Raw genomic sequence first — 12,458 nt, forward strand, 5'->3', positions numbered from 1 at the left:
TTTCAAGTATGTTCCCAAAGCAGTTTTGGCAGGGAAATACAAACAAGTCCTTTTTGAAGGACAGCATCGTTGCTGTGCACAGCTGTCATAGAACCTATGGTCCATGTTATTTTCATGATCAGTTTTACAGGCTTGCTAATTTTCAGCTGATTATATCTCTCATCTACAATTCCAGGGTGCTCTGATAAATTTTATTTACACTACTTACAGATGATCAAAATAATTTACCTCTCTAAATGTAGCGACATTTAATTATATTATGTATAAATTGTGTCCGCTGATAGTCAATAACAGTTAGTGTCTAGGTGTTTATTATGTACAGCTCATGACTTCCACCATTTAATTCATTTATTCATAGCCATTCAAGGGCCATAAAAAAGGCTACACCCATCAAGTTTTATTCTATTGGTATTGTTTAGTCTTTTACTGCTATTGCTGTTCTTTTTTCTATAACACTTTTATACCATATAGCTTTTATATTATCATATTAAATAGAGTTTTAGTGAAATGCTGATTTTATATTTCATGTTGCCTATCTTAATTATTTTAGCTATATTATACCATCGTTTTGTATATTAGCATCCAAATTACATAAATATATACTGTGATGTAGCAATATTAGTACCATGATTCTATATTTTGCTCTAGAAACTTAAATGTTAGTGATTTCTCAAAATAAATAGACTAGACTAATATCAAAGAAGGCCTATAATTTTATCATTGGGCAATGTTTTATGCTAATTAATGTCTGAAATAAAGATACTACTGCTGCCATTGGAGCAGAATTAGATTCTATTAAAGAAGTATGTATAAACTCTTGCCAGATTTTATTAAGATTAAATTAGTGACATCAAAGAATGTATTAAATCTATGCCCATTCCAACCCACTTGAACTGTTTTTACCTTGTCTGAAAGGTAGATTGAAGTGTATTTAAATAACTAGAGATCAGTTCCTAAATCCCTTTTCCCAGAATGATTAAAAAAAAAAAACACCATGTACTCTCGGCACTTCTGGTTGATATATATCCTTTCCCCATTTTTAAGCTGACTTCTGCTCAAGATTTAGGATTATAAATGATAATGATTTGATTGGTGTTTTAAATAATCTTCAAAAGGAAGAAAATGAAACCCCTGTGAATAGATGCTGTCTGAAGTACATATAATATCATACAAAGTCTAAAATCTGTCAATTCTTTTATTTGTCTCACCTCAAGCTTGAAAAGGTTATTGACTTTAAGTCAAAAATCTATTTCATTTTCAATCTGTCAGTCTAGCAGAGGGCCCATATAAATGCCGTTTATGCCATTTCCATACAGGAACATAGCCAATAACACAGGCATTTTGCTAGCAGCATAGCCAGCAAAATAGAAGTAAAGAGAGGAGCAAATGCAGAATTGGGTATATAATAATTGTTTGCGGGGTGGTGGTGGTGGAAGTATCTTTCCATAAGAATAAAAGAATTGCCCTTGCTCTGAAGTTCCGAAGAGGGGTCAACATGTAATCATCTAACACTGAACTTTTGTCATGATAATTAAAGGCAATTACTTATAATACTTGATAAAAAAAACACACATTATCTGTAGCACTTCCCTATCTCACAGAGAATAAAATGCTGTCAAAGTAATTACTGTTCCCCAGCAGTTGCCAGAAGCAGTGATATTATTATGTCAAAGAACTGGTTGAAAGAGCCTGCTTAACTCCACTGTGGTCCCTGGAACTAAAAACAATTTCTACATTGCTTGACATGGAGCTATAAATACCCCTTCCCATGCATACTTTTTCTTCAATATCCTTCCTTCATTTCCGAAGATTATCAGGTCTTCCTTTGTGAGTGTGAAATTGGAGTGAGATAATTCAAAGTAAATTCAGAATATGGTACTTATTCACTATCTTAGCAGAGTAGAAGAAAGTCAACATACGGAAATTTGGGGGAAGGGGGATAAGCAACAGCCCGGCTTTATTTAAGAGAAAAATGTCAACTTTATCATATAAAAATATTGTTTATAGTGTAATATTTTCATTATTTATTTGTTTTTTTAAACAATTTTTTATGGCTGCCGATCTTGAACCGATTCCAGGTGACATAGAGAAACATAAGTCAGTTTGGAAGATCTAAAATATGTAAAATGAAAAAAAAAATAGATGCTCCTTTACTTTTTAGGCTGATAATTATATAATAACTTTATCATAAGAACATTTCTCCTATCACAACATAGAGATTTTATCTCTTTATTTAACCAATTTATTTGGTCTAGTAGTTAAGGAACTAGGCTTGAAACCAGTAGGCTGTGAGTTCTGTCTTAACATTGGGCAAGTCATTCTCTATTAGTTGATAAACTCAGACTCAGGTGACAAATTTGTTGGTCAGTTTCTTATGCAATAAAATGTATCAATCTTTGGTTGATTCTATGAAAGCAGACACTGGACTTGCAGGAAAATGCTAAGAAGAAAAGAAAAATAATTAACCAATTTATGTGGCCACTCACCTTACAGTTTGAGACTCTGAGCAGCTAATAGCATTGATCACCTACTCACTTACGGGGTTAATATAAACATTAATTACATTTTAAACCAATTAGGTTCAAAATAAATATATCTATTCAAGCATAAAAAAAACCCCATGCCACCTAATCCTATGTCACCAACATCTAAGTAATCTTGATTCTATGAACAATAATTCAAGATATAGATCCAAGTATTAGGTACATTTTTCATACTAAGTGGCGGGTGAAGAAAAAAGCTTTGCTCAATTAAATTTAGGGCAAGTCAAATGGGGCACATAATTTAGGAATAATAGATCATATAGAAAACTGTCAGTGGAAAATATACTTGTGGCAGAAAATTTGATATGATATGCAGCTCTAGAGCTTTCATCTGTAGAATGGAATTAAAGTAGTAAAGGTGAGATAGGCAATCATATCTTCAGACAAGCAGATGCAAGGTGTTTGACCAAGCCTTCATTCTTAAAAATCTGGTCGACAATTTTGAAAGTTGAGTCCCCACATCTTAGACTTAGGTTTATTAAACACTGGTTTAGGGGAATACAATAAGTCGTGGCAGGATATCAAGTGAAAAACTTGTCAATTATTAGAGCCACTTCATCTTTGAGGCGTGCCCTGTGTTTACATGTGCATGCACAGTCTCCAGAACAGACCGCCTAAAAAGACACAGCTACAGCTCAGATCACCTGTAAGATTTTAGTGGGATTGCAAAGGAGGAGCCATCCTATGTGGTACCATAAAGTCCTTAAAGGTCTTGAAAATTTGCTCAGTGCTACCCATCAGTGGTGGTATTCAATTTTTTTTACTACCGGTTCTGTGGGCATGGCTTGGTGGGTGTGGTGTGGTATGGTGTGGCTTGGTGAGCGTGGCTTGGTGGATGTGACATGACTTGGTGGGTATGGCAGGAGAAAGATACTGTAAAATTCCCATTTCCACTCCACTCCAGGGGAAGGATATACTACAAAATCCCCATTCTCACTCCAGCCCACTAACCTGCTTTCCAGCTCTGTTCTCCTGTGCAGGTCAACAAAAGAAGACTCCAATCAGCTGGGAGTCAGAAGGCAGTGAATAGATGGGGTGGGCCAACCAGAGGTGGTATTTACCGGTTCTCTTAACTGTTCAAAATTCCTGCCACCAGTTCTCCAGAACCATCAGAACTGGCTGACTACCACCTCTGCTCCCCATTCTCTACCTCTTCTGCCTCCCCCTCAAGACTCAGGTATTCCTATGGCAGCAGTGAACAAATGACCGTGTGACTCACCCTTCTTTTACTTCTTCTGCATATCCTCAATTGCCATAATTCGGGAGTGGTTCAGCACCTGAGCAACTTGTTTGTTTGTTTATTATATTTGTATCCTGCTTTTATTACTTTATAAGTATCTCAAGGTGTTGAACACACAGATCACTCCTTCAACTGAAAACTTCATCATAAGGTTGTACCAATAAATTCAGTTCAGAAGCAATACAGAACCTCTGACTAAGGAGGTAGGTAATTATAATGTTCTCCATCTTTTCATTCTCAAAGAAATCTGATCACCCAGCAATCAGCATTTTTACTTGCATCTTCCAGATCAATCATTAATTAAAATAAAATAAGAAAGAATATAAATATTTTCCTGGGACTTCTTACCAATCTGGAAAAAAAAATTAAAATAATTTTTAAAAGAGACAGTGCTAATTAATGAATCTATTCATTCCCCTAGAAACAAAATAAAACAATTCATACATTAGGATGATAGTTCTCTGAACAAATATTTAGTTTGCTGAGATTTCCAGGACCAGACTCTAATTTTGATGACAAAAAGAAACATGAAATGCATGTAGCCACACTTGCAGTGTTATTTTTATTTGTTCATCTTTGAAAATAATAGGGATTATTATTATTATTATTATTATTATTATTATTATTATTATTATTATTATTATTATTATTATTATTAATTATTATTATTATTATTATTATTATTATTATTATTATTATTATTATTATTTATTAATTATTATTATTATTATATTCATATGGTTCCTTCTCTCCCTTCATTTCTGTCTTAGTATTTTGCATGCAAAATTCATCCATTGGTAGTCAGGACACAGAAATATGTGATCTATATGGTTAATCAGTTGAATCAGAGCCTGATTAGCCTGCTACTATTAAATATAAATACTTTTCTGCATAGTCAATTAATTTAAAGTATTTTAAAAAACCATTGACAGCATCTAGTAATATGGAATCTATATGGTCATGGCTTCTATAAAGAGTTAATGATGGACATTTTGTTTATAGTATAACAATGTGTGAGTGTGTATGTGTGTGTGTCTTTCAGTGTCAAAGATAAGAAATCACTGTAGTTAATATTTGTTCAAAATACTTTTCATTATATTTTGAGAAATGAAATGCATTATAAAATAATGTATTTAGTTGATTTATTTGGTCCCCAATCCTATGATTATTTGCACTCAATACTTCACCACTTGCTTTTCAGGAAGGATGAGGTTGTTTGTTTTTTTAAGTAGAATCTCTATGAATCAGAAAAGAACACAGCAAAGAGGAAGCAAACCAGAAAAAAAGTTGATCATTCTGATGTGTTTTTAAAGGTTAGGCACAAAGGCATATCCTGCTTTTAAAATATCAATTTACCTTGAAAGACATTGAAGCAAAAATAACATTTGAAGTTAATAGAAAATTGCTGGTGGTAATAGCTGGAAATTTCATCTTTCAAATGGATTTCCAACAACAATTCAGTATCTGCTCTTTGTGGATATGTTTGTGTGCATCGCAGAAGGAAAAAATTAAACCTTATCTGACTACATATGCTTAAATATTTTTATTTCTTTGTTCTTCAATCGTGTTATTTGAAATTAAAATAATCCTTTAGTTGTGAGTAATTCTGGTGATCAGAAGCTTAAAATCCTGAATCCCTAAGATTGGTATGAAGAGGTCAAGATGGGGGCATCTTCCCCTTTCAGGATAGGGCCTGTATCCCAAAGCTGCCATTCAAGGATAAGAAAAGTACCCAGTTTAGCACCAGCAATGATTATAGGACGAATTAATTTAACAAAATGGAAAAACAGATAAGGATCAACTCTTACCATATCTGCCCATCGCAGAGGCAACTAAAAAGGTGAATAACAGATCTACCACTTCCATTCACCTCTTGAAACAAGTTACACACACACACACACACACACACACACACACACACACACACACACACACAAACAGCTATATTACTTACCCTTTCCATGATGTTTGCTTTCTATCTGGAAATACTGGTCTTTATATTTGCAATGGCTAAATGAAATTTCAACCAGAGTGGGCAGCTTCCTACAAGCCCTTGGTCTACAAATGTCCTATTGCAATCAGGGGTTAATATAATAGGAAAGGCTGGCTATGTTTACTTTAGATATTCAGAAGCGGTTAATTTAGCTAACCCCTGCCATGTGCTATAAGGAAAAAAACATTTTTTTTCCTGGGCATCTATCAGAATGGTCACAGATGAAACGATCATAAGTGTATTTTGACCTTCCTGTCTCAGCTCCTAAAATGCCAAACTAGAACATTTGATTTAAAAGATTTTCACTATCTGTCCAGCTCAACAAATGCTAAGCACATATTTAAAAAGTTTTATCAGTTATTTCTCTTCCATACTTATTAAAATAAGAAAACTCTTGTGGCAAATTCATCACATTCAATCTGTCAGAGTCTTTTAAGGATGACTCTGTCCCTGATCTCATCACTAGAAAAGTGATCAGTGGTCATGACCCTACAGATAAGAGCCATAAAAACACAGCATCTCAAATCAATAAGTCTGCCAGACTTGCAAACAAGGAAGAGGTTAAACAAACACCAAGGGAGGAAGGAGGAAGCTCAGAACTCATTAATTTGAGGAGAAAAATAGCACACACCAAAACAGCAACTGTGACATGCCCTCTAGAAGTGCTAGTCCTAAAGTGTTAGAAGTGATATGGAAGTCCATCACCAATTTAATTCCTCTGCCCCCTAGAGCTGCTGAACTCCAAATCGTTGCCACCTCTCTTATGACTAAGGCATGCAAAAAGCTTTCAGAACACTACACTGACTTCCTCACCAATAATAGTGAAAGTAACACTGACAGCAGTGTCTCTTCCAGGAGTATAATACAAGTGATACTCAAGGAGCTCATGCAATCACAAGCAGATGCAGCTCAAAAGATGCTACCTTATAACTGTAACAAAGCTTGTCCAAGCAATGCAGAAACTCAATATGGAGCTATAACTTCATCTGCCTGAAAACCTAAGAGGGCTTCTCTGGTTCAATGGGAATCTGAATCCAGCAGACACAATGTCCTTCTTCCCTATTTACATTTGACATGCCAAAGAATGTCCCCTGCTAAAGAATTGATGTCCCTGCTTGACAGTTACCTACATTTCACCATCCATGCCACACTGATTTTTCCAATAAACAAGCAGTTGGAAGAGCAGCACTTAAAAATTGTCAGAATGAGCACCTAGTTTGTCCTTATAGAATGTTCTGTATTATGATATAGTTTGCCATGTTCCCCTTTGCCTTACTCATCCTGTTAGATTCTTTTCAGATTTTTTTATTTTTATACTTTTATATGTAATTTTATTTTATTGTATTTGTTATGCTTTATTAATTTCCTATATCCCACCTTCCTTATGCCAGTCTTTGAATATCATAAATACCATCCTTGCTCTACTTGACCTCTCAGCAGCTTTTGATACCATTGACCATAGGATTCTCCTGGAACGGCTTCAGGGGATGGGAATGGCAGGCCTTGTGCTGTCTTGGTCCACTTCCTTCCTCCATGGCCGCTCTCAGTCAGTGTTGATAGGAGGTGAGAGATCCAACCCTCGCCCACTGCTTTACAGGGTTCCGCATGGTTCAGTACTCTATCTGCTCCTGTTCAACATTTATATGAAACCGCTGCGTGAGATTATCCGTCACCATGGACTGAGGTATCACCAATATGCTGATGATACTCAGCTATATATCTTGGCCCGTGGTGAGTTAAGTGTTGCTGTGTCCTCCCTCTTGCAATGCCTAGAGGCTGTTAGGGGCTAGATGGGGAGCAACAGGTTGAAACTAAACCCTTGCAAGACTGAGTGGCTCTAGGTCTGGAGTTTGTTGGTTCAGGGAGAATTACCACCTTTAGTCTTGGATGGGGTGGCACTACCCCAAACAGACCCTGTGCATAATCTGAGGGTTTTCCTGGACTCACAACTCATGTTTGAAGAGCAGGTGGCAGTCGTGGCCAGGAAGGCCTTTGCGCAACTGTGAATTGTGTACCAGTTACGCCCTTTCCTGGATCAGCAGTCCCTACTCACAGTCACTCATGCCCTGGTCACTTCCCGTCTTGATTATTGCAATGCGCTCTAGATGGGGCTGCCCTTGAAGAGCATCCGAAAGCTCCAGTTTGTGCAAAATGCAGTGGCCCGCATGGTTTTATGCAGATCCTGGTGTGCACATGTATCACTTCTCCTGCAGGAGCTGCATTGGCTGCCAATTTGCTTCCGGGTGCAATTTAAGGTGCTGGTTGTCACATTTAAAGCCCTTCATGGCTTGGGTCTGGGTTATCTGAGGAAACATAACTTGCCAGTGACATCTACCTGACCCATTAGAGCGGGGAGGCAGGGAATGCTGTGGGTCCAACCCCCGAGGGAGATACACCTGGTGGGACCAAGAAGAAGGGACTTCTCTGTGGTGGCTCCATCTCTCTGGAACATCATTCCCCCAGAGATTAGAATGGCCCCCTCATTAATACTATTCTGAAAGGCACTGAAGACCTGGTTTTGCCAACGGGCTTGGGGAACCCAGAGAGGGATGGAACCCATCAGATGGCTAGTGTGACCTGCTGTTGTCAGGGTCGGGGGGTGGGAGTTGGTTTTTGTTTTATTTTTTGTTTTCCCAAATTTTGTTCTATTGTACTTTACGAATTTATTTGATTCTTTTTGTTAGTTCTTATTACTTTTATTTTTATTTTTTGTTTTAAATGTGATTTTACATTGTGTAAGCTGCCTTGAGTCACAATGGGCGAATATGCAGCAATATAAATCAAATAAATAAATAAATAAATAAATAAATAAATAAATAAATAAACAAACAAACAAACAAACAAACAAACAAACAAACAAATAAATAAATAAATAAATAAATAAATAAATAAATAAATAAATAAGTAAGTAAATAAATAAGTTTGAATTGATAAGACTGGCATATCTGCCCCTAAATTTGCTTTATGGTATTGATTTATTGTTAGATTCATATCTCCCCTTCATTTTGTACCACTCAAGGTACTCCTATTCCATATGTTTCCCTTGACAATAAATCTGTGAAGTGCATTGAATGCAAAGAAATAGACCTGCCCAAACTCACTTTGTTGACTTTCATACCTAAGGAAAGAACAGAACTCACAAATTCCCGGGTTCTAGTCCAGATCTTCAACTGCTACACCAAACTAACCCTCTACAACAGGTCCAGAATCAATTGCTGATGGAGCAAAGAAATGTGTATTTAAAAACTATGTTAGACACGTTTCTATCATTTTGTCAACATTAAGTAACTTGGGTACCACATTACTTTTTATACCCTGTGTAGTGGTTGCTGAAGGAAACAATGAAATAACACTTTGTTTTCCCTTGAGGAGCTTAAAACTAATTTTTGAAAGAAGATAGGTTAAAAAATGTATGCAGTTGATTTCATCAAAAGTCTAAGAATGCGTCAATCATTAAAAATTCTATTCTCTTTATGTACCAATATTCAGTCTCAGCATTTTCCCAATCTTTGTAGATTTAAAAAAAGAACATGTCATAACTTTAATATTTAATTCTTGTAACATGGAAAAGTTTTACATGCACCTTTTACTAATTTAAATAACAATATAAATTGCTAAAAATCTTTATTTTAATATAATTTACTATGTTTTTGTTCTTTGACATGACATTACCCTGATACAGGCTTTGACAATATATATTCATATTTCTACACGAGCTGTTTATAAAATGTAACTAAGCTGTTTGCATGCAACTTTCAGTAGTATGTCATTTATTTTAGATACTTTTAAAGAAGCCCATATTTGATCAAGTGAAGAAGAGATTTAGTAGATGCAGTTTCTATAAAAATTGAAAATAATATTTAGTTCATGATAGTTGGGAGAAAAAAGGTAATTATAGTGCATACATCCCCCAAAAGGTTTAAACATATGTAGATATAAAAGGACTGGAAGAAATCCAATAAGATGGTAGCATTTTGGAATGCTGCTTCTTTGGAAAAAGCAATTAAGAAAAGACAGTTCATAACACTGTGGAGAGAAAGTGAACAGGAGGGTTCCCCCACCCAGGGTGGGGTTCCAGCAGTTTGCATCTATTCGGTAGGACCGGTTTTTAACATTCTAAACAGTTTGGAGAACCAGTTGTTAGAAGAAATTACTGGCCTAATCCTGTAAGGAAGGCAGGAAGGAAACATTCTGGTGTTGCTTACAGAAACTGCCTCTCCATTAACCCTTATTACATTCTTGGCAGGACTAAACTTCCTGTCTCAGGAACGTCTCTGGAGTTTTTTTCCCTTCCTTTGCTGGTAGTTTGCTTGTGTGGAGTGACCATTCAAAGTTACAATGGCACTGAAAAAAGTGACTTATGGCCATTTTTCACACTTATGACTGTTGCAGCATCCCCACAGTCATGAGAGGCCAGGCAAGGAGATGCATGCCTCGATATGAGTGATATTGAGTCCGCCACACCCAGCCAATCATATGACCACCAAGCCATGTCCACCCAGTCACATGACCACAAACCATGTCCACCCAATCACATGACCACTAAGCCATGCCCACCACCTAACCCACAGAACCAGTTGTTAAAAATTTGAATCCCACCCCTGGCCCCACCATATCTCATGTTGCAAGTTTATGATGTGGCACAGTGATTAGGATGTGACATAGCATTGAAGAGACCCAAACTCAGGTACTTACTTAATCATAGGGCAACCTGGCTGATTTTCAGTCAGTTACTTGTCATCTCCCTACTACTGAGTTAGTGATATCCCCCTATCCTTAAAGCAACATAAAATAATATCACCATATCATTTACTATTCAGATTGCCAATCACAATCACATTCTATTATGCTGGTTCTGAAACATTGCCAGATAATATTGTCCTAATTTGTGAGTGTAGAATTTGTGTTCTTCTCTGATTCTGCTGACATCCATCTTCAGCATATCACCAGCCACAACAGAATATCTATCAATTGTAGCACAGTAGAAGGAATGAAGTGGCCCCAAGTTCAAAACTCTGCCTAGGACTATGTAGGCTCTTTTATTTCCCCATCCTTCCATAAGACATAACTTGGAATTTTCAAGTCACAAGAATGTAAAATAAAAGAATATATGAAGGAAAAAAAACACTGGGGAAGAAATAGTTACAAAGGAAAATGAGACAGACCTTGCCAGGTTTACCAAACTAGACAATCCCTGTAGAGCCTGACAACTGAAAATAACTAGATACTGGAAAACTAAAGGAAGAAAAATGAGCAACTGGAATTGGCAAATATAAGTGAGTTGGTAAATAAGAAGAATAAGGCAGTTTCACATCCTTGTTTTCTACATACTTCAATAATCAATTAATTTTGGAAAGATGAGAGAAAGAAAGAGAGAGAGAAAGAAAGAAGGAAGGAAGGAAGGAAGGAAGGAAGGAAGGAAGGAAGGAAGGAAAGAAAGAAAGAAAGAAAGAAAGAAAGAAAGAAAGAAAGAAAGAAAGAAAGAAAGAAAGAAAGAAAGAGAAGGGAGGAAGGAAGGAAGGAAGGAAGGAAGGGGCCACAAGTTGTATGTATTACAGTGTAGCATGCATAATAAAAAGGTCCAAAGTCATGCATTCATACATAGTCTACTTTGCTATCAACAGTGTTATATCGGGAATTCTTTTGCTTGGTCTAGAAATACATTAAGAAGAAGGGTTAGTAACTCAGTGGAGATGCATTTGGGGAAAAGTGTAGTACAGCAGGATATCATTCCATGAATCAGTGCTTCTGTGTTTGCAGAGACAAAGCCTTTCAGTATCACAACTTGGCAGCGAAGAGTTGGCAGAGGCAATTTGGCAGTGGTGAGCTGGTGCAGTGAGCTGGTGACACCATGATGGCCACATTGAGTTGTCCTGGACTTTTCAGCATTGAGGATTTTTTGATATTTACCTACCAACACAGCTGATAGAAATATATTAAACTGAAACAATACTTTAATTGTTTATTAATTAATTATTATTAAGACTTCTGAAATTTATTATTTATAAATTGAATCAAGCATAATGATGATTTAAAATAAAATCTACTGGGCTCTACCTGAGCTCTAGGTAACATCTTCGTCTATTCTGTTTGAAATTCTGTCCAAGACTCTTTGTTTAAGAGCTAGCATTGCCTGACCTTATTCCTGGTATACCAGCATCTTCCTGGAGAACCCAGATCTATCAGAACAACAAGATAGATAATCATTTATTTGTAGTCTCCAAGAACAGAAGAATTATCTGAGAGGATCATTTGTATTGGTGAAAAGCAGGGCTGTTGCATCTCTAAAAAATGATACAGTTAAGAATACTGTTAAAGTCAAAAGCTTATCTCTTCTTATCAAATGAAACAATGGATAAATGTCTTGCCCTCCTCTATCTAGATGTTGTGACAAAAACAGAGCACTTTATGGGAAAGATGACACTTAATGTATGAAAGAAATTCAAGAAAAAATGGAAAGGCAAAAACCAGGAGAGAAATGGTTGCTGTGTAGCCTGACCAGTTGGGAGATTACATACCTATGATTATCAACACTCTTCTGATCTTACCCATCAATGTCATTGATGTTGCCTCCAGGATATTTTTATACATCTCATAGCTGTCTTTGGACAATGTCAAAAGGGAAGGGGGCAGAAAAATCCTACTTTTATACTGGTACATGTAATAAATCTTATTCATGGCC

The sequence above is a fragment of the Notechis scutatus genome, chromosome 4, assembly GCF_049901735.1.
Source record: "Notechis scutatus isolate UNSWTSFEM ecotype Mainland chromosome 4, rNotScu1.2, whole genome shotgun sequence".
Classification (NCBI taxonomy): Eukaryota; Metazoa; Chordata; class Lepidosauria; order Squamata; family Elapidae; genus Notechis; species Notechis scutatus.